Below are 25,906 nucleotides of genomic sequence, written 5' to 3'. Positions count from 1 at the left end.
GGTTGGTTTGTTTGATTGTTTCAAGCAGGAGGGTAAATCCAGTTTCTGATTCTCCATCTTGGGTGGAAGCAGATATGAGAAGGTGACATTTGAACACAAACTTGAAGGAGGTGATGGAGTGAACCAAGAGGATACGGGAGAGGAAGAAGATTCTAGGCAGTGGGAGCAGGAAGTACAACAGTCTTCTGTTTGTGTGCCTGAGAGTGTGCGTAGTGCATTTGAGGAAAGAAGGGAGCAAGTGTGGCTGGAGCAGAGAGTTATGTGGGGAAAGTGAAGAGAGGGAGGGATGAGGCGCCAGCTTGTGTAGGACCTTGCAGGCCATGGTGAGGATTTGAGTTTTTACACCAAATGAAATGGGAGCCATGGGAGGATTTTGAGCAGAGGGAGGGCATCTTTTGGCTGATATTTTACAGGATCTCTGAATTGATTGAATTAAGTGAAAGGGACAAGGGGGCAAGAGAGAAAGACAGTGACTTGCTGGGAACTGATACACTAAGACAGGTGAATGCTAGTGACTCAGTCACATAAAAGGACACACCATTAAGGAGGTGAGTAACTAGGAGAACTAGGAGGGGAGATGAGGGAGGCTTCTGGGGTGCTGTCAGTGTCCTGTATCATGATCTGGGGGAAGTTACATCATCTGCTCACTGTGTGAAGATTCACTGAGCTGGATGTATACGTCTACCTTGTGTTCACAATTGAATTGAATACATGAATATATTATTATATAAATATACTATATGCATAGAAAACTTAAAAAACAAAGTAGGGAGATGAAGGTGGCTTGGACCAGACTTATCAGTGGAGGTGGGAAGAAATGAGTGGATTCTAAATCTCTTCTATAGGTAGATCCAACAAGATTTGCAAACAGATCTAATGTTAGGTTTGAAGAAAGAGAACAGTCCAAGGTAGTGTCAAGTTCTTTGGCTGAGCCACAGCAAAGACTGAGGGACTGCTGTGTACCAGGCCTTGGTCTAAGCTCTACTAACTCTTAATCTTCATGACAGTTCTAGGAAGTAAGTCTGGCAAGAGCCATTTCTGAGGTTTTTGTGGGCTACTGGGAGCCTTTTCTCCAGAATCATAGTTTGTGTGATGGATTCCAGAGCTAGTGGTGGCCACCTTTGCCTCCACAAGGACAGAGTCTGCCTGAGAGTGAAGCTGACAAGGAAGAAATCAAAGCCATGATAGAGAGAGACAGGATCCTCACAATAACGTGTCAGCTCCTGGGTTCAGCCATACCTGAAGCCAGTGCCCTGGGCTTCTCATTTATACAAATTAATTCCTTTTTTTGTCTTTCTTTCACTTCTAACTGAAGAGTCCAGACTAACACAACTTCTTCATATGTGTCCCCTATCTACATCATCACATGGACCCTAAACAGCAGCTACATCCTCTCCTTACTGTTAGTTTCTTTCTTTTTTTTGAGACAAGGTCTCTTTCTGTTGCCCAGACTGCAGTGCAGTGGCATAATCATGGCTCATTGCAGCCTTGACCTCTTGGACTCAAGCAATCCTCCCACCTCAGCCTCCTACGTAGCTGGGACTACAGGTGTGTGCCATCATGCCCAGCTAATTTTTTTTTTTTTTTTTTTTTTTTTTTGTAGAGACAGGGTCTCACTATGTTGTCTAGGCTGATCTTGAACTCTTTGACTCAAGCAATCCTCCTGCCTTGGCCTCCCAAAGTACTGGGATTATAGGTGTGACCCACCGTGTTTGGCGGTCCTTACCATTTCTGATGCCTGCTCTGCACTTTGTCTCTCTGCCTTTCCTCCAGAATGCCTTTCCTCCCTTACCTCCTGCCCTTACATCAAAACCAGCCTTCTACTCAAAGCCATCTTGACTCCACCAGCAGAAAGATGGAGCTGGCAAAATGCTTAGATACCAATCCATTTTACAGACGAGAGTACCAAGGCCACTGTGAGACAGGGCAGGTTTGTGGTCGGGACTCTCATGTTCTGACTCTCTGAGACGCCCTCCATGATCCTCCGGGACAGCCTTTTCCGTGCCCTCCCTTGCGTGGGGTTGAACAGCACTTCTCACAACAACGTACACTCTCCCACAGCCCGACCCTTGCACATCCTGTTTCCTCAGTCTGGGATGCCCTATTTCATTCTGTCCTTCCAGAAAGGGTACCACTTGAACTTGGAGATTTAACTCAAGGATCAGACTTCCAGAAGCCTTCTCTTATTCCCAGGGCACGTCGGTGTCCTGCCTGGTACTCCCACAGCTGCCTCTGGTACCTCTATGAACCCATTTATCCATTTGTTTTTTAGGTGTCTGTTTCCCGTTTGCCTCACCTTTTAGATAGGGAAACTGAGGCAGACCTCCTGGCCAAAGAAAACTCCCAATCAGTGTTTGTGAATCAACAAACATAGAGTGAGAAAGAGCCTTATAGGGTGGGGCAGAGGGTGGAGAACCAGCCCCGGGAATGGGGGCAGGACAGCTGAGCTCCAGTCCAGCCACTGCCGCTCTAGTGTGTGGCCTCATGCAAGTCATGTCCTCTCCTTGAGCCTCAGGTGTTTGGTCAGTAAAAAGGGCAGGACATCGGCCAGGTACTGTGGCTCAAACCTGTAATCCCAGCAGTTTGGGAGGCTGAGGCGGGTGAATCACGAGGTCAGGAGTTCGAGACCAGTCTGGCTAATATGGTAAAACCCTGTCTCTACTAAAAATACAAAAAAATTATCCTGGCATAGTGGTGGACTACTGGCCCTGTAGTCTCAGCTACTCTGGAGCCTGAGGCAGGAGAATTGCTTGAACCTGGGAGGCAGAGGTTTCAGTGAGCCAAGATCGCACCACTGCACTCCAGCCTGGGTGACAGAGTGAGACTTTGTCTCAAAAAAAAAAAAAAAAAAGAAACTGGGCAGGACATCATAATGGTTAATGCCTCAGGCAGCCTGGATTTGAATCCTGGCTGTGTGACTTTGGGCAGATTACCCCAGCTCTCTGTGCCTTTTTCCTCATTTGCAAAATGGAGGCAATAAACATACCTGCTTCATAGGGTGTGAGAATTAAATGAGTTAATGTTGACAAAGCTTTTCCAACCGTGCTTGTTTGGCACATCATACAAGCATCCCAGAGTGAGGGCCATTAAACAAAAGAAACCCTTGCCTTCCTGAGAGGAGACAAGAACTTGACAAACTGAAGTGATGTGTGAGTGAACTACGGTCACTCTCAGGAGGTAAGCTGCCTGGGAAAGGCTGACTCTGACACTGACTAGTGTGTGTCTTTGGAGAAACCATGTCACCTCTCTGGGCCTCAACTTCCCCATCTATCAAGTAGAGGAGCTGGTCCAGGGGAGTTAAAGTGCCTTGTCTCTTTGAGATTTTATGTCCATGGCAGTAGAGTGGGCTGAGAGCTGCACGTCTGTCATGGGCTCCTGGTGAGAATTAAATACAATGATGGGCCAGATGCGGTGGCTCATGCCTGTGATCACAGCACGTTGGAAGGCTGAGGCAGGTAGATGACTTGAGGTCAGGAGTTTGTGACCCCCTGGCCAACATGGTGAAATCCCGTCTCTACTAAAAATACAAAAATTAGCTGGTCGTGGTGATGGGCGCCTGTAGTCCCAGCTGCTCGGGAGGCTGAGGTAGGAGAATTGTTTGAACCTGGAAGGCGGAGTTTACAGTGAGCCAAGATTGCACCACTGCACTCCAGCCTGGGTGACAGAGTGAGACTTCATCTCAATAATAATAAAAAATAAATGAATAAATAAATAAATAAAATGATGTCTGGAGCACTTGCCTGCCATGCCTGCCACATAGCAAGTAACCTGTCATTACTATCACTGTTATTCTGGCCCTGACATTCCAGGGTTCCCTGAGGCAGGGCAGGATGGGGGAGGAGCTGAGCATCATGAAGGATGGTGTTGATGTATCACCTCCTGACAGTTTAGAAAAGGGAAGGCAGCAATGTGACCCACGGGCAGTGTCGTCCTGCCTGAGCCTTGTCTGCAGGGCTGTGGCACTGGGGAGCAGGACAAGGATCACGCCCACTGGAGAAAGAAGCACGTGCTGCTTTTTTGAGTTCACAAAGGTCTTGATCTTCCAGGGCTAACAGAGTCCCCGCCACATGTGACCACCTCAGAACGATCACCTGCCACCTGCCAGGGCCTGGACATTGGAATCTAAGGTGGAAGGAGAGAGCAGGGGCCGACTCCTGGCTGCTCCCTTCCCTTGCTGTGTGACCCTGGGCAAACCTCTGCAACTCCGTCCCCTTTGTCCTCTCTTGTCACATAATGAGGTTTTGAGTGTCTTAGATGGGGAGGATGTCTGCTATCAGGAGGGGTGATTAACGGTCTAGACTGGGCAGGGGCTCCACTTGGGCCACAGGTTGGGAAGCAGAAGTGAAGCTGGCGGCATGAACCATTCTCAGTGACCTTTCCCCAGGGCGAGTGGGAAGTAGTTGGGAGAATTGAGGCCTTGCTCTCCGTCATGAAGATGGAGCACAGATTGGCTGGCTGAGGCCAGGGGCTCATCACGGGATGGAGACAGATTGGCAGACAAAGAGGAGGCAGGCGGTTGGGGCTGTGTGCCCCTGGGGAGGAAGGCGGGGAGAGAGTGTAGGAGCAGGAGGAAAGAAGGCTGGGCTGTGTGCAGCCTCACAACTGGGCCTGCAGAGTCTCCAGCTGGAGATTGGGACTGGACCTTTCCCCGAATGGGCAGAGAGGGGAGCATGTTGGCCCAGCCCTTGGGTTCTTGAAATAAATAAGGGAGGGCCTTGGGGGTAGTAAATTGCTGAGGCTGTGATAAAACATTCTCCCCTTCCTGCAAAACACACACAGGTGCCCGTGCGCGCGCGCACACACACACACACATGCACCGTGGCCATACTGCTCTGTATATCTTACTGATTGCTGTCCTCTGTGACAGTAGTTCTCCAAGTTGAGTGCATTGGAAGGATCAGTTAAAATGAGGATTGCCAGGCGCCATCTCTAAGTGCAGGATGTGGCCTGAGAACGCGTATGTCTTACCAGATCCTGGTTGATGCTAATGCTGTGGGTTCTGGGGCACACTTTGAGAACCACTGCTGTATTGAGTGGTCTTTCAGTTCGGGTTCCTCTCGGTGCTGGTGCTGGAAGAGAGTTAGGAGAGTAAGGGGGTTGGTGGGGCTGCTGCCTATGAAACACAAAGCAGGAGGGAGTGGAATTGGCCAGGAGAGCCTCAGACCACAGCGCAGGCCTGCAGAGTCCACCCTCCGGAGGCTCCGGAGTAAAGATTATCCACAGAGGAGCCCCATGTGGGGCAGAAATGACCAGGCCCTGGTGCCACGGCTGGCTCGGTCTGACTGGGACGATCTGGGAAGAACATGGCCTCAGTTCCAAAGCCAAGGTGGCTCCTGGAGGTGCTGCAGCTGGAGGCTGTCAGCTCACTGCCCTCCTTGCAGCTGAAGGACAAGCTCTTTCTTGAAGGGAGACTGTGTCCCTTCCACGACTGCCCCAGGCATCTACCCCATGCCAGGCTCTGTGCAGAGTGTTCACCTAGGTCAATGCGGTTTCAGATCAGAGCAACCTGGCCACCCAAATATAATCGTCCCCATCTAACAGATGGGGAAAGTGAAAGTCATCTGCCTAGTGGTGGAGTCCAGATTTATCCCCACTTGTGCGTTAGCATTCACCCTGTCAGCTTCCCTACGTGGTGAAAAACATTAGCTCCTTTTACGCCTGAGGAATCTGAGGTGCAGAGAGGTTGATGACTTGCAGTTAAGGTAGGTGGAGGCTCTGGGATTCCAACCCTGCTCATGCCCCTCTCTTTTAATTTCAAGATGCTGTCCCTTGAGTACTTCTAGGGGGATGTAATAGCAGAATCTTGGGGCTGGAAGAAGCCTTTCTGGCATTTGACAGGTTGGTACACAGAGGCTCAGGGAGGCGATCAGCCATGTCTCAGTGCCTCTCTCTGCCCTGAAGGGGCTCCCTGTTGTGTGTGGGGTGTAACCCCCCCATAATTCATGCATTCAGCGCACACTGATGGGCACCCATTGTGGGTCAGTCCTCCAAGCCATGGTACTGATGGTGAGTGAGAAGACAGATATGGGTGCCGAGGGTCTGTGCAGTGATGGGAGATGCCCTGGGGATTGGAAGGGCAGTTGACACATGTGGGGATATGTGCAGGGAGGCTTCCTAGAGGAGGTAGCCTGAGAGAAGAAGAGGTAAGAAGGGTATTCAAGGATGAGAAAAGAAGAGAAACAAAGTTTTGGAGGTGGGAGAAGTCATATTGCCTTTAGGAAATTGATAGAAAATCAGTAGCTGAGATAGTGTGGGGAAGGTATGGCCATAAATGAGGTGGACAGTGGAAGTTTGGCCTAGGAAAGTGGTGGAAAGCTCTGGACTTGAACCATGATCCTGGCTGGCTTTTCAGGGCAGGGCTACTCTCTGTAGGAGACCTCTGATCTTCAGGGCTCTGAATTCTCCAGATTTTCCTCTCACCTCTCAGAACCACCTGTGGTGGCCAACCCCTAAAGCCCCTAGTAATCTTTGAGTCCTAATAACAAGTAGGATTTTGTGGAAATAATAGAGTGTGACTTCCAAGGCTAGATCATAGAGTGTGTTGCAGCTTCTGCCTTTGTCTCTGGGTTTGATCCCCCCAGGGAAGCCAGCGCCAGGCTGTGAAGTCACTCAAGCAGCCTGTGGAAAGGCCACATGGAGAGAAACTGAGCTCCCACCTGCAGCCAGCATGGACTTGCTAGTCATATGACTGAGCCACCTGGGAAGTTGATCCTCCAGACCCAGTCAAGCCTTCAGATGACAGCAGCCCAGAACCACCCAGCCAGGCCTGTTCCATATTCCTGACCCAAAGAAATTGTGAGACATTGGGAGACATTGTGAGAAATTGTGAGACAATGATCATTGTGTTGTAAGTCACTAAGTTTGGGTGTCATTTGCTTTAGCATTCACAGCCTCAGACAATCAGGGCTTCTCCGTGCCCTTTCTCGGCTTCTTCTGTTGCTCCAGCTGCCATCTGATGAAAGTCTGATGAAAACCAAAGGCCCTCCTCCAGAAAGTTCAGGTACACACAGAAAGAAATGGGGGTGCAATTTCAAAGGAATCACAGGCCATCTAAAGCCAAACCTCAGACCTCCAGATCCCAGAGTCCCCAGCGGGCCCGCAATGGACATGGAACCTGAGTGAGGAATACGTGTCTCAGCTGCCGTGCTGTGGGACATGGCCATGCCAGCTGCTGCAGGGTCTTCAGCTTGGTCATGGCGGAGTGCCCGTGGCCTACATTCCTTTCTCTTCCTCTTCTCTGTGTCCTTGGCAGGCTGCCCCTGCAGAGGAGGCCCGTGGGTGCCCAGACTAAGTAGGTAAGTTTAGCTCTAAGGGAACAGGTTGAGAGAGCCCATCTGGTTGTGTACAGGCAACTTCTCAGCCAAGCTCTGCCAATTGCTGGTGTTCATACTTGGCTGATGCCTCCACTTCAATACAGAGCCTGCAGGGGAGGCAGGCTGTGAACACAGCCCCTGGAACCAGACTGTGGGCTCAGCCATGAGACCCGGGGGATGTACTTCACCTTCCTGACTTGGGCTTTTCAACTTGGCATTGGAGGCCAGAAGTCTACCCTGAAGCATGGCTGTGGGGTGGAAACAGGCCCTCCAGCAGGGCAACAGCAGGGGCTCCTTGCCTGTCACCCCTCCAGTTCTTCAGCCCTCTCAGCCTCCCAACTCTGGCTTTGGGCAGCAGCTGGCTCACCAGCCCCCATGATGGGAGCCACTGCTCCAGAGTGCCAGGCTTCCCCATTGTGGTGGCCACGGCTGTCTTGGAGCCTAGTGTGCAGCTTAGGAAGGAGCTCAACGCAGGTGGCACATGAGTGGGAGCAGAGGGCAGCCTCCCTCTCCAGACCGCCGAGGACGATGAGTCTCTCTCCCTCCCTCCTTAGTGCTGACTTCTCTCTCCTAACTCTCCACTTCTTTCTTCCTCCCTCATCTCCTCTACCTCCTCTCTTCTACCTTTTTCTTCTTTTCTCTTTTTTCCTTCTTTCATCGTCATTCTTCTCTTTTCTTCCTTTCTTTTCTTTCTCCTTTCTCCTCCCCTTTCCTCCGCTCTTTCTTTTGTCTAGTCTTTCTTTTTTTTTTGAGTCTCACACTGTCCCCAGGGCTGGAGTGCAGTGGCGCAATCTCGGTTCACTGAAACCTCTGCCTCCCAGGTTCAAGCGATTCTCCTTACCTCAGCCTCCCAAGTAGCGGGGATTACAGGTGCATGCCACCATGCCCAGCTAATTTTTTTTTTTTTTTTTCGTATTTTTAGTAGAGATGGGGTTTCACTATGTTGGCCAGGCTGGTCTCGAAATCTGAACCTCATGATCCACTCACCTAGGCCTCTGAAAGTGCTGGGATTACAGGCGCCAGCCACCACGCCCGGCCTCTTTTGTTTATTCTTTCTTCCCCCGTCACCTCTCCTTTCCCTCCTCTTCCTTTTCCTAATGATTAAGAGCATGGCTTCTGATGTCAGCCTGCCTGGGTTCTAATCCCAGCTCTGCCACACACTGGCTGTGTGGCATTGGGCAAGCCACTTAATTTCTCTGTGCTTTGGTTTCCTGAGCAGTGGGATGCTAACAGTGTCTCTCTAGAAGGGTGCCATGGGTGCCAGGTGAGTGTTAGCTGCTCATCATCAATGTTCTTCCCTCCCCCTCCTCTTCTTCTCCTCCTGGTCTTAGAAGTCTCTCTCCCTCCCTCTCTCCAGGCCCTGTGATTCAGCTCTTACGTCTCTGCCCAGCATCTTGGGCCTGTCTCCGGCCCCTGCCCTGCTGCCTCATCCTTTCACTGAACAGATAGGAAGGAGAACCCAGGCCCGGGGCCAGGTTGCCCCATGAACAGTTGCTGAGCCAGGTGGCTGGAGCTCTTCCCTCGGGCCCCGCCCACGATGAGTTCGGGAGCTGCCTTTGTGCATCCGTGACAGCCTCTCCGGGCGCCTCATTTGGCAGAGCCGTGCATCTGGCCCAGTTACTGCGGTGGCCTTGGAAGGCGGAGTGCTCTGGGGCTCCCTTGTCATCCACCTGCGTGACCCTGCATGAAGGGTATGCCCAGCCCCCAGTTGGACTGCCAGCCCCACAGGCACCCTTGGTGCCCACCACACAGCGGGAGCTCATCCATAGATGGGCACACATAGGAATTCCAGACAGTGCTTCTGAGTTCTTGCTGTGCTAGGCACTGTTCTAAGTGCAGATTCCTTTCATCTTCACAGCAACCCTTGCAGTGGGGGCTATTATCATCCCCATTTTAGAGATGAGCAAAGTGAGCCACAGAAAAGCCTAGGAAATTGCCCAAAGTTGAATGAATGAATGAAATGATAACTCGGGAAGGAAGACATTTTACTGAGGAGTGACAGGCCCATGGTCACACAGATAGTAAGTGGAAAATAATCAGGGCTGGAACTCAGGACTTCAACACCGCCTCTCATCTGCTGATAAGCCCAGTGATAGCTAGGCTGGCACTCCATGCCATGTGGGATTGAGGCCGGTAAGAGCTGCATTTGTGGAGCACTGGCCAAAGCAAACCCAGTGCGCTGAGGGCTCTTCAGCCAGTGTCTGAAGCCTCTCTGCAGACGATGATCTCCTCCTCCTCCTCCTTCTCCTTCCTCCTCCTCTTCTTCTTTTCTTTCCCCTTCTTCTTCTTCCTCCCCCCTCCTCTCTTTCTCTTTCTTTCTTTCTCTTTCTTTCCTTTCTTCTCTTTCTTCTTTCTTTCTTTCTTTCCTTCCTTCCTTCGTCCCTCCCTCCCACCCTCCCCCTCTCTCTCTTTCTTTCTTCCTTTTTTTGATTTTTGAGACAGACTTTCACTCTGTTGTCCAGACTGGAGTTCAGTGGGGCAATCTCAGCTCACTGAAAACTCCACCTCCCAGGTTCAAGTGATTCTCCTGCCTCAGCCTGCTGAGTAGCTGGGATTACAGGCGGGTGCCACCAAGCCCGGCAATTTCTTTTTTTTTTTTTTTGAGACAGAGTCTCATTCTATCACTCAGGCTGGAGTGCAGTGGCACTGTGTCAGCTCACCACACAGACCACTTTGGAGCCAGACCACAACCTTCATCTCCCAGGTTCAAGCAATTCTCCTGCCTCAGCCTCCCAAGTAGCTGGGATTACAGGTGCCCACCACCATGCCCAGCTAATTTTTTTTTGTGTGTGTATTTTTTACTAGAGATGGGGTTTCACCATGTTGGCCAGGCTGGTCTCAAACTCCTGACCTCAGGTGATCTGCCTGCCTTGGCCTCCAAAGTGCTGGGATTGCAGGTGTGAGCCATTGCACCTGGCTGACTGAAGTTCTTTGAGAGTCCTGTTCCAGTTTTCCAGGTGAGGAGCCTGAGGCCCAGAGAAGGCAAGCAACATGGCTAAGGTCACACAGCCAGGAGGTGTGATTTCAAAGTCCCACTTTCTGTTGTCTGCCTTCCACTATTGAAGGAATGTCCCATTGGGAGATGCCTAAGGTGGGGGCTAAAGAAAGTGAGGCAGGCCCGACACCAACCCCTCTCTTCTGTCTGCTGTCAAGGCTCAATCTTGCTGCCAATCTGCCCATTATTTGTAGAGAGGCCTGGGTACCAGCCTCTTCACTTTGTCCTGGAGGTCAGGCCAGGCAAGGAACACCGTGCCCACTTTTCTTTCCTTCCTTCCCTCCCTCCCTCTCTTGTTTTCTGCCTTTTTATTAAGGTATAAACTACACGAAATAAAGTACATAGAGCGGGTGTGGTGGGTCATGCCTGTCATCTCAGCACTTTGGGAGCCAAAAGCCTGGAGTTCAGAGCACAAATGCTCTCCTTGTTGAGGGTGGGGGAAAAAAAAATCTCTTTTCAAATGCCAGCCTTAAAAGAAAAAACAAAAAATCTGTCTCCACAGATGACCTTGATATGTGACATGTGCGTTTGAGCCCTTCACACAACCACAGAACTAACCGTCTGCAGCTGCCACAACAGCTGACCCCTCTGCCAGGCAGAGTTTGCTATCAACCAGGAAGAGCTCCCAGAGCTATTCCCATTTTATAGATGTAGAAATGAAGGCTTGAGTGACTGAAGTAGGAGGAGTCAGAGCCTAGGCTTTGGAGCCAGAAGAGCTGGGACCAGCTCTGGGGCTTTGGGTACATCACTCCACCTCCCCGAGCCTCCTACTGCTGACCAGATTGCTTTTGCAAACGTTGTGCTACATCGTCACACAATCCTGGGAGGCAGCTGTTACCAGCCCCATCTTACAGCCGGAGACCCTGAGGCTCAGGGGGGGAAGGGATGTGCTCAGAGACATGCGCAAAGTGGAAAAATGCAAACATACCTCATCGTGCAGGGTTGTAGTGCAATTTGAGTTGAATAAGAGATAAGAATGTGAATGGGTCCAGTCCACAGTGGGTGCTTATTTAAGTCTTGCATGAGGTCTAATAGCTGGTGAGTGGCAAAAGGGGAACTTGCACCCAGAGCCCACCCTCTGAGCCTTTCCGTCCATGGGAAGCCATCAGCATGTTGCCTGGCACCCAGTGAGCCTTTGAGAAAGGGTAATTGGGTCAAAAATTATTTTCAGAAAGTTGAAAACATGAATCTTATACAAATGTACAGTGAGCACGTGTCAAAGTGTTATTTAACTCATTAATGACGGAACCGGTAGGATGGCAAAGCTGATTTAAAGGAGGATAAGATGGCAAAGTTAGCTGCGACACTGGTTAATGTCTTACAGGGCACAAAACCATAAGCTTTAGCGTTATTTCTACTACAGGTCAGAAATCATTTGCAACCTGTGCACTTTTTGCAAGTTACCGGGTAACTCTGCGGAGAATCAGGTGACCCAGGCTCATCGGACAGTGCCTTAGCATGATATCGAAGGGGTACACACACCCTTTTTGTCTTATTTCCAAGTTTGGGATATTTTTTCTTTACAGTTGTTATTATTATCTTTCCACTTCTCGCCAATGAAAGGCTGCTCAGAGGCCTCACAGGTTCCCAGGAGCCCAGGGACATGCAGAACCCACCCCACCCATTCACACGGGAACACAAGAGCAGAGCCTCTACCCACAGATGAATGCGGGTGGTGAACAGGCACACAGGACTGATGGCAGGGCACACCCAGGCTGAAGGTGCCAGGCGGGAGCTGAGGTGTGGACAGGCAGCAGGAGGGCTATGGCAGTCTCTTTCCTCAGCAACCACGCCATGAAAAGATCTCTACCTTACTTGTCAGGTAAAATAAAGTGACCCGTAGCTAATAGCGCGGGATTCTATCCAGCTTAATACGTGTGTATGTGCAGACACATTTATGAGTGTGCGTGCGGAGAAAACTCTCTGGGGAAATACCCCCTAAACTGACAGCCGTGGAGAGTGAGGATGAAGGGGAAACAATCTTGTAAAACAAATTCAAAAACCGAAGCCCGCTGTTTAAATTGGTTACGTCCAACTCGTTTTCTTGTGTTATTTGTCGCATGTATATACACACACACATAACAGAATGGGATCGAATCTCTTTCTCTCTTTCTTTTGAGATGGAGTTTCGCTCTTGTTGCCAAGACTGGAGTGCAATGGCGCGATCTCGGCTTCCGCAACCTCTACCTCTCTGGCTCAAGAGATTCTCCTGCCTCAGCCTCCCGAGTAGCTGGGATTACAGGCCTGCGCCACCACATCCAGCTAATTTTTTTGGGATTTTTTAGTAGAGATGAGGTTTCTCCATGTTGACTCAGGCTGGTCTCGAACTCCGGACCTCAGGTGATCCGCCCGCCTCGGCCTCCCAAAGTGCTAGGATTACAGGCGTGAGCCACCGCGTCCGGCGGGGATAGAATATTTCTGTAAGGCTATGTGGGGGACTAGGAATAGAATGGTGCGTTCGTGCGGGGATTTCCCACCGTTTCCCTAGGTATTCTGCCTTCTCACCGCTATTGTTATTCCCTCCCCGGGAACACACCTCCACCGCGGTCTCTGAGAGGGACAGACCCCAGTCGCGTGGGCCGGGATCCGGGATCCGGGATGCGCGCTCCGCTCGGGCCCGGCGGGGCGGCGCGGGAGGGAAGAGGTGCTGGCCTCGGAGGCGCGGCAGGAAGCCCTCGCAGGCTCTCCCCGGCCGGGCCGGGTCCGCAGCTGACGGTGGGGGTGGGGAGCAGATGGATGGGGCGCCGGACGGCTTGGGGGTCCCCTGGTCTCGTCCAGGTGGCTCGGGCTGACTCCGGGCCAGCTGCGGGGGCCGGGGAGGGGTGGGCAGCCCGGCTGGGGAGGGGACCCCGTTTTCCATGACAATGCCAAGGCGGCGCGCACAAAGGCGCCGCAATCAGCGTTTTATTGGTTCGAGTTAATTATCTGAGGCGCGGAGGGGGCGGGCGGGGCGAGGCGATTCCCTGGTGGGGCTGGGGAGGGGGGCGCCGAGACCCGCAGAGGAGGGGGCGATGGGAAAGCAGCTTTCCCGTCTCCTCCCCCGCCCAGGGCTCCGTGGCAAAGCGCCATCGCCCCCTGGTGGGGCCTCATTCATTCCTCACTCATTCGTTCACCGTCTCAATCTTATAAGGGGTTGCTGTATTGCACGAGTTTAGGGTAAAGTGCTGAGAACAGGGCAAGTGGGCCACATTTTTAAATGCCCTGTCGGGAGCTGGGACCCTCGGTTGCCATCCTTACCAGGAAAGGGTGCTCAGCCTCGCGCTGCAGATGGACTTAGACCATCAGAATGCAGCCCTGCACATAATAGAGTAAGGGCCGTACAGGGGACGAGGGCCCAGGGAGGCTCTTCGGGAGAGCAAGGAGTCCCAGATAGCTCTCTGGAGGAGGCCGGGTCTAAGATGACCAGGTGAAGGGGCGGGGTAAAGGGAGATGAGGGCATTGCAGGAAGAGTCTTCAGCGATTGTAAAGGGCAGTAAGGGCAAGTAAGGTGCACTCTGGGGAGAGTAACCTGTACTTACTGTGCCAGGGGAGTGGAGGTGATGGGTGGGGTAGGTAAGTGGGCCAGGGCCAGATGGCACAGGGTCACCTGCAAGTGTCGGCTGGGGGTGGGGTGGGGAGACCTGTCAGATCATTTTGTCATTTCCAGTTTATCCTTCTCTCTTTTAGGTTTGGAGAGGATTTGGCTGCCTTCACTCTCATAATGGTTTAGGCATTGTTCCCCCTTGACTCCTGCCAAGTTGTCTCACTGGTCTCCCTGTATCCTTTATTTTGCCCTTCAATCTGCCTGCACCCATCCTCCAAAATGACCTTTCTAAAAGCAAAGTTCAGTGGCACTACTCTTCAAAATCACAAATGCACAGGATCTGTAACCTGGTGGTTGCACGTGACAGAAACCCCATAATAATCATGGTTTAGGCCGGGTGTGTGGCTCATGGCTGTAATCCCAGCACTTTGGGAGGCCTAGGTGGATGGATCATGAGGTCAGGAGTTCAAGACCAGCTTGGCCAACATGGTGAAACCTCATCTCTACCAAAAATTAGCTGGGCATGCTGCAATGATGCCATTTATATGATTATAGGTGGTACACACCTATAATCCCAGCTACTTGGGAGGCTGAAGCAGGAGGAGAATCTCTTGAATCAGAAAGGTAGAGATTACAGTGAGCTACTGAGATCATGCCATTGCACTCCAGCCTAGGTGACAGAGCAAGACTCTGTCTTAAAAAAAAAAAAGTCATAGTTTAAACAAGGTAGAGGTATTTTTCTTTTTCTTTCTTTCTTTTTTCTTCTAAGATGGAGACTCCCTCTGTCACCCAGGCTGGAGTGCAATGGTGCAATCTCAGCTCACTGCAATCTCAGCTCACTGCCTCTTGGGTTCAAGTGATTCTCCTGCCTCAGCCTCCTAAGTAGCTGGTATTACAGGCGCCCACCACCATGCCCAGCTAATTTTTGTATTTTTAGTAAAGATGGGATTTCACCATGTTGGCCGGGCTGATCTGGAACTCCTGACCTCAGGTGATTTGCCCGCCTCTGCCTCCCAAAGTGCTAGGATTACAGGAATGAGCCACCGTGCTGGCCAAGAGAGGCATTTTTTCTGTCGTGTAAATAAAGTCTAGAGGCAGGCAGTCTAAAGCCGGCATGGTGCTCCACAGTTCAGGAACCTAAACTCCTTTTGTCTAATTACATTACCCCCTCAGTACACGCTTGCCACTTCATGGCCCAGCATCGCTGCTCAAACACCAGCCGTCATATCTGCACCCCCAGAGGGAAAGACTTTTAGTCATTAGAAGGAGAAAGGAGCCAAGGAGGGAGGAAGATTCCCTTAAAGACTCTTTTGGAAGTCATCTTATTGATGTTTCATTGGCTAAACTTGATCACAATGCTACACTAAGCTACAAGGGAGGCTGAGAAATATGATCTCTGTTCCAGGCACCATGTGTCCAGATGAAAATTGAGGCACTTATTTCAAAGGAAAAAAGTCAGCCCATGATTAGGTGTGGTGGCTCACACCTGTAATCTCAGCACTTTGGGAGGCCGAGGCTGGCGGATCACCTGAGACCTGGAGTTTGAGACTACCCTGGCCAACAGGGAGAAACCCTATCTCTACTAAAAATACAAAAATTAGCCGGGCGTGGTGGCCCATGCCGGTTGTCCCAGCTACTTAAGAGACTAAGGCAGGAGAATTGCTTGAATCTGGGAGGCAGGGTTGCAGTCAACCGAGATCGCACCACTGCACTCCAGTCTAGGCAACAGAGTGGGCCTCTGTCTCAAAAAAAAGTATCAGAAAAAGTGCATAGTCTGGATATTGGGAAATAATCATCAGGCTATGTCACACTCAGGATCCATGTCTAGGAGTGCGTCCTATAGGTATGCTTAACTCATGTAACATTTGACATGGACGTTTACAAGGTTTCACTGCAGCATTGGTTGTGACAGCAAAAAATTGTGGGACGTCCATACAATGGAGCACAGCAAAGCCACAAACACACATGAGGAAATGCTCAATGCACTAATATGAAATGGTATTTAAGATGTTTCACTTTGGAAAACAGTTTGGGAGCTTCTTGTAGAGTTAATACACCTCTTGGCAGGGTGCAGTAGCTCATGGCTATAATCCCAGCACTTTGGGAGGCTGAGGTGGGTGGATCATGAGGTCAAGAGTTTGAGACCAGCCTAACTTTGGTGAAACCCCATCTCTACTTAAAATACAAAAATTAGCCAGGCTTGGTGGTATGAGCCTGTAATCCCAGCTGCTCAGGAGGCTGAGGCAGGAGAATCGCTTGAACCAGAGAGGAGGAGGTTACAGTGAGCCAAGATTGCACCACTGCACTCCAGGTTGGGCCACAGAGCCAGACTTGTCTCAAAAAAAAAAAAAAAAAAAGTTACACATACACCTTTCTTGTGACCCAACAAGTTCACCCCTAAGTTTTTACTCAAAATAAAAAAATATATGTGTATATAGCTCCACAAAGACAGAGTTTAACATGTAATAGACAACAATTGGAAGTGGCCCAGGATCCATCAGCCAGTGAATGGATAAACTGGTGAGCTATATAGTTAAATATTACACTGCTGTATAAATGAGCGATCCAATGCATGCAACCACATGGATGAATCTCAAAACATGCTGAATGAAAACAAGCGGGTACAAATAATAGCATGCTGTAATGATGCCATTTATATGAAATTCTAGAACAGGCAAAACTAACCAATCTATGATGACAGAAAGCAAAGCAGTGGCTGCCTCTGGGGTGGAGGGATGGACTGAGAAGGAACATAAAAGAATTTCTTGGGATGCTGGCAATGTTCTGTATCATGATTGGGGTGTTGATTACACAGGTGCGTTTCACTGCGTGTAAATGGTACCTTGATATTTTTAAAAAGCGGGGTGCAGAACAGTGTGTAAATTATGGAATCTGGTATGTTTAAAAAGCAAGGAAATTTGCTTGTATCTGCATTGACTGTCTAGATGAGACTTGTAATAGTGATTGTCTGTGGGAGGGGAACTGGGTGTCTAGGGGTTGGGGAAAGGGACACTTTGGGCCATATCCTGCTATACCTGTTGAATCTTAAACCAATTGAATGTACTACGGAATTATAAACGAAAACTAAAAAGATCAGTTAGATGCATACTTGACATCACCACTTCCAAGTTTTAAATCTCTTAATGGCTCTTCCCAGCAATCTGGACGAAGTTCAGACTCTGAGCTGTCCTGGCCTTACATGGCCCCGCCCAGGCAGCATCCTCTCCAGCCACTTTCCTGTTCCCTGCGGGGACAGCTCAGTGCCTGGCTCCCTCTGGTCTGCCTAAGTGCATACGTGCCATTCCCTCAGTGCTCAGCTCCTTGGTGAATTCTCCCCAGCCCCTTGCCTGAGTTGGTCCCTTGGGTCTCACTGGACCTGCCGCACTTTGCCTTCCCCTCTTCCTGATCTGTCAGATCAATACATGTTTCCCAGAGCTCTCTGTGAGCTGGACCCTAGAGTCCTGGAGATGCATGGGAGCCATCTTTATGGGGGAACCTGCTTCCATGTTTTCCCTTCAGACAGCAGGTTTCTCCTGCCCTAAGACTCCCAGCAGAGTCCTCTCTTCCCAGGTCCAGAACTGGCCTGGGATAGAAACTTTGATAAAATGTTAAATGATGGTTTAACTTAAATGATGGTTGCATAAAGAATACATTCCATGACAAGAACCAACAGAGCCCTGCGTTCTTAGAAAATATAGAGAAGGCTGGTCACGGTGACTCACACCTGTAATCCTAGCACTTTGGGAGGCAGAGGCAGGCGGATCACCTGAGGTCGGGAGTTCAAGACCAGCTTGACCAACATGGAAAAACCCTGTCTCTACTTAAAAATACAAAATTAGCTGGGCGTGGTGGTGCATGCCTGTAATACCAGCTACTCGGGAGGCTGAGGCAGGAGAATTGCTTGAACCTGAAGGCAGACGTTGTAGTGAGCTGAGATCGCGCCACTGCACTCCAGCCTGGGCAGAAAGAGCGAAACATTGTTTCGAAGGAAAGAAAGGAAGGAAGGAGAAAGAAAGAAGGAAGGAAGGAAGGAAAGAAGGAAGGAAGGGAGGGAGGAGAAAGAAAGAGAAGGAAGGAAGGAGGAAGGAAGGAAGGGAAAGAAAGAAAATATAGAGAAAACCCGCTGCTGTGGGAGAATTGTGTCTGCCAAAAAGATACATTCCAGCTCCAACTCTGGGACCTGTGAATGTGACCTTATTTGGAAACAGGGTTTAGGCACATGTAGTCAGGTAAGGATGAGGTAATACTGGATTAGGATGGGCTACTCCAATGACTGGTGTCCTTATAAGAGGGAAACAGACACAGGAGAACACCACGTGACCACAGAGGCGCAGACGGGAGTGATGCATCCACAAGGCAAAGGAGGCCAAGGAGGCTTGCAGCCATCAAAGCTGGGGAGAAGCGAGGAAGTGTCCTCCCCTAGGGCCTTCAGAATGAGCATGGTCTGGCGGGCATCTTGATTTCAGACTTCCAGCCTCCTTCACTGTGAGAATAAATTTCTCTTGTCTTAACCCACCCAGTTTGTGGTTATTTGTTCTTTTTTTTTTTTTTTATTTGAGACAGAGTCTCACTCTGTTGCCCAGGCTAGAGTGCAGTGGTGCGATCTTGGCTCAGTGCAACCTCCAACTCTCAGGTTCAAGCGATTCTCCTGCCTCAGCCTCCAGAGTAGCTGGGATTACAGGCACCTGCTACCACATCTGGCTAATTTTTGTATTTTTAGTAGAGGCGGGGTTTCACCATGTTGGCCAGGCTGGTCTTGAACTCCTGGCCTCAAATGATCTGCCTGCCTTGGCCTCCCAAAGAGCTGGGATGACAGGCGTGAGCCACTGTGACTAGCCTATGGTTGCTACTATAGTCCCAGGAAATGAATACATACAAAACCAGTTAATATCTAAAACAATTCCAGCTAATGGCAAGTGCTTTGGAAAAACAAAACAAAACAAAACAGGTGAGCAGAGCATGGGATAAAGAGTGATGGGGAACCATGCCGCATTAGCCAGGGTGGTCAGGGAAGGCCTCTTGGAGGAGGAGGCGTTTCGGTGGAGAGGAGAAGCCCAGCATGTGAGGATCAGGCACAGGTGCTGGTGAGGGGGCACTTGGTGGGATTGAAAGCTACAGGCTGCAGCTGTGACAATGGAGGATACTTGGCTGGGATTTTGGGGGAAGTCTCCAGGAGCGAACCAGGAAGGGACCATCCTCTCTTTGCCTCTGCAGGTCTCAGAACCTGCTGTGTGGCTGCTGCAGGCTGTCCCTCGGCCTAGGCCGGCTGGCAGCCGATGAAGGCGGCCAGCCTCGCAGCTGACATGCTGCTCTCTAATTGTGATTAACTACCAAGTCCTCTCCTGCTCCGGCCTTGGCCGGCAGTGTGACAGCTGCAGAGTGAAGCAATGAGGCCAGGAAGGGGTTAATGGGCGGCCCCTCCATCTGAGCCCTTCAGACAATAAGGGGAGGTGGGGAGGCCTCTGGTGGGGGTGAGTGGCATCAGCTGGGGTGAGTGAATGGAGGGGACAGAGGCCTTGTCCCTGGGGACAGGGCGTGAGTGCTCTGTGGGGAGAGGGGTCAGACCCCTCTCCCATTATTTTCATCCACCTTCATCGTCCTCTCCTCTCCCCACCCGGCCAGAGCATCCCAGACAACTGCCCTTTCGGCTCCAAAGCGTGCAGCCTCATCAGCCCTCCGGAATTCTGAAGCAGAAATTCTAAAAGCCAAAGAACCGCAGAATCATGACACGTCACCACCGCGGGTAAGAGAATCCTTGAGGGTGGGAGGTGGAGGTTGCAGTGAGCCGAGATTGTGCCATTGCACTCCAGCCTGGGTGAGAGAGTGAGACCCTGTCTAAAAAAAAAGAAACTGACAAACTGTTTTCCAATGTAGCTATGCCATTTTGCATTCTCTTCAACACTTAGTATTGTCAGTTTTTAAAAAACATTTAGATATTTTAGGCCAGGCACAGTGGCTCACGCCTGTAATCCCATCACTTTGGGAGGCAGAGTCTGGTGGATCACCTGAGGTCAGGAGATCGAGACCAACCTGACCAACATGGAGAAACTTCGTCTCTACTAAAAATACAAAATTAGCCAGGTGTGGTGGCGCGTGCCTGTAATCCCAGCTACTCGGGAGGTTGAGGCAGGAGAATTGCTTGAACCCGGGAGGCGGAGATTGTGGTGAGCCGAGATTGCGCCATTGCACTCCGGCCAGGGCAACAAGAGTGAAACTCCATCTCAAAAAGAAAAAAAAAAATTAGATATTTTAATAAGTATGTAGGCTGGGCACAGTGGCTCATGCCTGTAATCCCAGCACTTTGAGAGGCCGAGGTGGGAGGATCATGAGACTAGCCTGACCAACGTGGCGAAACCCGTCTCTACTAAAAATACAAAAATTAGCTGGGCATGGTGGCACGTGCCTGTAATCCCAGCTACTCAGGAGGCTGAGGCAGGAGAATTGCTTGAACCCAGGAGGAGGAGGTTACAGTGAGCCAAGATCATACCAGTGCACTCCAGCCTGGGCAACAGAGTGAGACTCTGTCTAAATAATAATAATAGTAGTAATAATAAGTATGTAACAATCATAGAGCTATTGTGAGGATGAAATGAATATATCTGAGAATACTGTCTAGCACATGGGTCCTGCCTTGGAAGAATAAGCTCCTTCTATTGCCCTCACTATCGGATTAGGTCCTGCCCAGGACAAAACCAGAGATGAAAACTCAAAAAGACTCAGGTGGGTCAGTAGGAGGCTGTGGGGAGCCAGTGAGCTCATGCCCTATCTTGAAGGTCAAGGTCCCGGAAAGCAGCCCCTGAGATGGAAATCTGAATGTAGGCGGTTTTCCAGGGAGTGCTCTTAGGATCTTGGAGGAGCCAGGGAAGCAGGCTTAGGCAGTTACAATAGAGGCCTCGGCCAGTCCCATCAGGAGCTGGGCCAGCCCTTAGGACATGTCACAGCCTGAGATAGGGAGGTCACACACTCTGTACCCTGCAGTGATCAGACTTTGGATGGCTGCCCACAGGAGAGATGTTATTAATATCTTGCGGAAAGCAGCCCCTTTAAGCTGGTGCCTTGATCCTGGTGACGGCTTCGAGGTGGAAAAGCAAGCATGAGTGGTCTCAGCTTTCAGCTTTTCAAGAGAAGCTATAAATCTAGATTTTGATGTTAACTCACCAATTTTTTTTTAAATGCTGGAAACTCTAGACTTTTCAAACCTGCTGTGAGGGGCTCACATGCTAGGCACAAGGGCTAGAGGGGGCCTGAGGCTGCCTGCCGATGCTCCTTGATATAAAACCAGGCTGGGTGCAGTGGCTCACGCCTGTAATACCAGCACTTTGGGAGGCCGAGGCGGGTGGATCACGAGGTCAAGAGATCGAGACCATCCTGGTCAACATGGTGAAACCCCGTCTCTACTAAAAATACAAAAAATTAGCTGGGCATGGTGGCGCGTGCCTGTAATCCCAGCTACTCAGGAGGCTGAGACAGGAGAATTGCCTGAACCCAGGAGGCGGAGGTTGCGGTGAGCCGAGATCGCGCCATTGCACTCCAGCCTGGGTAACAAGAGCGAAACTCCGTCTCAAAAAAAATAAATAAATAAAATACAAAAAGAAAGTAGCTGGTAGTGGTGGCTCACCCTGTAATCCCAGCTCCTCAGGAGGCTGAGGCAGGAGAATGGCTTGAACCCAGGAGTTGAAGGTTGCAGTGAGCCGAGATTGCACCATTGTACTCCAGCCTGGGTGACAGAGCGAGACTGTGTCTCAAAAAACAGAAAACAAACAAACAAAAAACAGAATAGCAAGTATTGATGAGGATGTGCAGAAATTGGAACCCTGTGCATCCCAAGCAGAATGTAAAATGGTGCATCTGCTGCAGAAAACAGTATGGTGGTTCCTCCAAAAATTCAACCCAGAATTATCATACAATCCAGCAATTCTACCCAAAAGAATCGAAAGCAGACTTTAATGAATATTTTTACTTTCACATTTATAGTAACATTACTTACAATAGTCCCAAAGTAGAAGTAACTCAAGTGTCCAGCTGAATGAATAAACAAAATGTAGCACATATACACAATGGAATAGTATTCAGCCCTAAAAAGGAAGGAAATGTTGTCACTATTCAACATGGATGACTCCTGAGGACATTATGCTACGTGAAATAAACCAGTCACAAAAGAGCAAATGTTGTCTGATTCCACTTATCTGAGGTACCTAGAGCAGTCGGATTCAGAATGGTGGTTCTGGGGGCTATGGGGAGGCAGGAATGGGGAGTTAGTGTTTAATGGGTACAGAGTTGCAGTTGTACAAGATGAAAAAGATCTGGGCCGGGCACGGTGACTCACACCTGTCATCCCAGGACTCTGGGAAGCCGCAGTGGGCGGATCACCTGAGGTCAGGAGTTCGAGACCAGCCTGGCCAACATGGTGAAACCCTGTCTCGACTGAAAATACAAAAATTAGCCGGGTGTGGTGGCGGGCACCTGTAATCCCAGCTACTAGGGAGGCTGAGGTGGGAGAATCGCTTGAACCCGGGAGGCAGAGGTTGCAGTGAGCAGAGATTGTGCCATTGCACACCAGCCGGGGTGACATAGTGAGACTCTGTCTCAAAAAAAAAAAAAAAAAGCATTACTGCTTTCTCTTGGTTGCTGTCCCTGGGAAAAGGCAGCCACCATGTCATGAGGACATTTAAGCAGCCCATAGACAGGAGCTGAAGGTCCTGGGAAGCCAGGACCATTTGTCAAACCAGTCCATTTGCCAGCCCCTTCAAGCCTTCAGATGACCGCAGCCTCGTGAAAAATTTGGAGCCAGAACCACCTTCCTAAGCCAATCCTGAATTCCTGATCCACACAATGGTTTGCGAGGTAAATGCTTACTGTTGTCTTAAATCAGTAAGTTTTACTATTAGTTATGCAAAATTTGATAATGATTTCTTAACACAGAATGATAGATACTATTCTTTTTTTTTTTTGAGACGGAGTCTTGCTCTGTCACCTAGGCTGGAGTTCAGTGGTGCGATCTTGGCTCACTGCAACCTCTGCCTCCCTGGTTCAAGTGATTCTCCTGCCTCAGCTTCTCGAGTAGCTGGGATTACAGGTGCCCGTCACCAGGCCCGGGTACTTTTTGTACTTTTAGTAGACGTGGGGTTTTACCATGTTGGCTAGGCTGGTCTCGAGCTCCTGACCTCATGATCCACTTGCTTTGTCCTCCCAAAGTGCTGGGATTACAGGCATGAGACACCACGCCCAGCTGATAGATACTATATTTTATTACATATGGTAACAATTTATCTCACACCCACACATCAAAGTGATCAAATCCTATTTGTTCCTTCTTTAAATCCAGAATCTGAACGTCCTCCCACCTCCAAAGCCACCACCTGGGTCCACAGCCACCCCTGTCTTTGCTGTCCCTGACCATTGCCACAGCCTCCTCTGTGATCTCACTGCTTCACTCCTGCCCTTCTCCAGCCTGTTCTGCCCAAGCAGCCGCCCTGCTCCAGCAGCTGTCCTGCCCCTCACTGAAGAGTACCCCATGGCTTCCGGGAGGCTGTGGGAGACTGTCCTGGGAAAACAGGATTAACAGGGTCCTTCCGAGGGGAAGTCTTTATTAGAGGAGTGACTGCTGAGGTGGTCAGTGGAGAACACAGTATCAGGGCCAGGTGAGGAGTGTGCCCATGGCCCTGTTCCATTATTCTCCACAGTTTGGATGCCAGCCCTGAGTGAGTGCGTGAGTATGAAAGGGGTGTGTGTGTGCCTTATGCCTGTTCCTGGTGGCCAGGGGAGTGGGCTGGTTCAGTGCACAGACACTGCAGTTAAAAATCACAGCTCTGGCTGTGTGACCTTGGGCAAGTTGCTTAACCTCTCAGTGCTTCCATTTCCTCCCCTGTAACGTGAGACTAAAAATACTGCTCATACCTACCTCATAGGGCTGTCATGAGGATTAAATAAGTTTGTAGGTGCAGAAATGCTTAGGACAGGCCAGCCATGGTGGTTTACTCTTGTAATCCTGGCACTTTGGGAATGGATCACAAGGTCAGGAGTTCGAGACCAGCCTGGCCAATATGATGTAACCCTGCCTCTGCTAAAAATACAAAAATTAGCCAGGCATGGCATGCGCCTGTAGTGCCAACTACTTGGGAGGCTGAGGCAGGAGAATCACTTGAAACCAGAAGGCAGAGGTTGCAGTAAGCTGAGATTGCTCCACTGCACTCCAGCCTGGGCGACAGAGTGAGACTCTGTCTCAAAAAAAAAAAAAAAAAAAAAGCTTAGGACAGTATCAGCGCATGCAGGAATCACATGGGGGTTGGCTGTTAATATTACAGGAGTGAATCAAATCCATCTCTGCTATGGACTTGCTGGGTGACCTAGCGCAGATCACTTTGCCTCTTTAGGCCCAGTTTTCTCACCTGTAAAATGGGACCATATTGGCACTATCCATAGGGCAAGTGTGCAGATTCGAGGAGCTCGTATATGAAAAGTCTCCTTCAGGTGCAAGGTTGGTCCTTGGTTATGCATGGATGTGAGCCTCTTGGTGTGCCTGCATGTGTGGGGCATGGGCAAGCACTCACGTGGCCTGGACTCCTATCTCAGCTCTGAATGCCCCCTTCCTGGCCTGGGATCAGCAGGACCTCAGTCCATCCACCATCCAGGCATTCCTTTCTGTCCCTGCTTTTTTCCTGCTTCTTGGGCGGCACCACCACCTACTGGCCCAAAGCTACATTGCAGCCAATCTGCATAGAAGGGCGGAGGGAAGGGAATACGCAGTGGGGCAGATGCTGTGCGCAGAATATTTACCTATGTACACACCAATATAGGTGTCATTACCTCTATTTTATATAGACTGAGACTGAGGCTTAGGAGGTCACACAGAGAGAGCCAGCTGTGAAGCTGGGGTTAGAATCCCTGTCTCCCTTTCACCTCTACTCCAAACACCCTCTTAGAATGAAAACTCAGTTCAGGTTCTGCTGTCCTAGAGGATCCATCCCTCCCTTCTGAGTAGGGAGCCAGGAGCTGAAGTCCAGGGTCCTTGGGAGAATGTCAGGGTTGTCCCCCCACCCAGGGTCCTGATTACAGAAGCAAGAACACTGGATTCAGAGTCACAGAGGCTGGGGAGTCTAGCTTTCCCTTCCCCACCCCTAACTGCCAGCAGAACAGCCTTTGGAAAGAATGTACCCTCAGTGGGTATGATCCTTTCCATCCACGGCCCCACTCAGGATATATGCTCATACCCTGAGTACTTTCCATAAAGGAAAATATGGGCAGTTTTCTAAATATAGTCCTTTGCAGCAATAAATGCACTGATCATAAAGAACAGCAGTATATGGTGGCGATTGCATGCATTTGCAGACTGTAATTTTAGGTTCTGTTCTCTCTCAGGGGGTGTGTGGGATTCTGAACAGTGGATCCACACCCCCACACCTTGCTCACAGCTGGGATCATGTCCAGGCAGAATCGCCCACATTGTGTACCTCATTCTCCCTTCTCTCTTTCTGAGCACACGAAGTTGCATTTCTGAAGCTACATAATAAAAACAGCTAACATTTATTGAGCTTTTATTATGTATTAGGCACTGCTCGGAGCCCTTTACTCATGCATTAATTCATTAATTCATATGATCCTCCTAACAGTGTTATGAGGTAGGTAGTATTATCATCTCTTCTCTTTACAGATGAGGAAACTGAGGCACTGAAAGGTTAAGTAACTAGTCCAAGGTCAAACTCAGCTCAATGGGTTCACCTTGTTCCTGGGTGGGATCACAGAACTGGTTAAGCTAGATTACCAATCTGGGTGGTGTCAGCTGATCCAGCACCTGCTGTAGTGCAGGGTCTGCAAAATGTCTCAAGCACTGATCTTAGGTTTTGCAATAGTGATACTGTCCCCAGAAACAACTTGGGGAGGTTCAAGCCCTTGCAGCTGGAGGCTGCATGGCCCCTAAACCTTAATTTCTAATTTCGGAGCTAATTTGTTCATCTTACAAAGGCATACTGGTCCCCCAGGCAAGAAGCGGGTCTTTTCAGGAAAGGGATATTATCAACTTGTTTCGGAAGTCCGGGGCTGCAACCCACACTCTTGACTGGCATGTTTGCCACCTGA

General features: G+C 50.1%; 1 long non-coding RNA gene across 1 annotated transcript in view; it reads left to right on the top strand.

Moving 5' to 3' along the window:
• The window catches only part of LOC110567168 (uncharacterized), a 69,544-nt gene that overhangs the window by 24,328 nt on the left and 19,310 nt on the right, over nt 1-25,906 (top strand). Inside the window, exons 2-3 of the long non-coding RNA XR_002477628.2 lie at nt 6,582-7,295; nt 19,454-19,574. This is a non-coding gene — a long non-coding RNA (uncharacterized LOC110567168). The remainder of the gene's footprint in view (nt 1-6,581; nt 7,296-19,453; nt 19,575-25,906) is intronic.

The sequence above is a fragment of the Aotus nancymaae genome, unplaced genomic scaffold (assembly GCF_030222135.1).
Source record: "Aotus nancymaae isolate 86718 unplaced genomic scaffold, 86718_ANA_hifiasm-v0.15.2.pri h1tg000029l, whole genome shotgun sequence".
NCBI classification, from domain to species: domain Eukaryota; kingdom Metazoa; phylum Chordata; class Mammalia; order Primates; family Aotidae; genus Aotus; species Aotus nancymaae.
The sequence above is the reverse complement of the archived record's forward strand: the minus strand, read 5'-3'. Positions and strand labels throughout refer to the sequence as shown.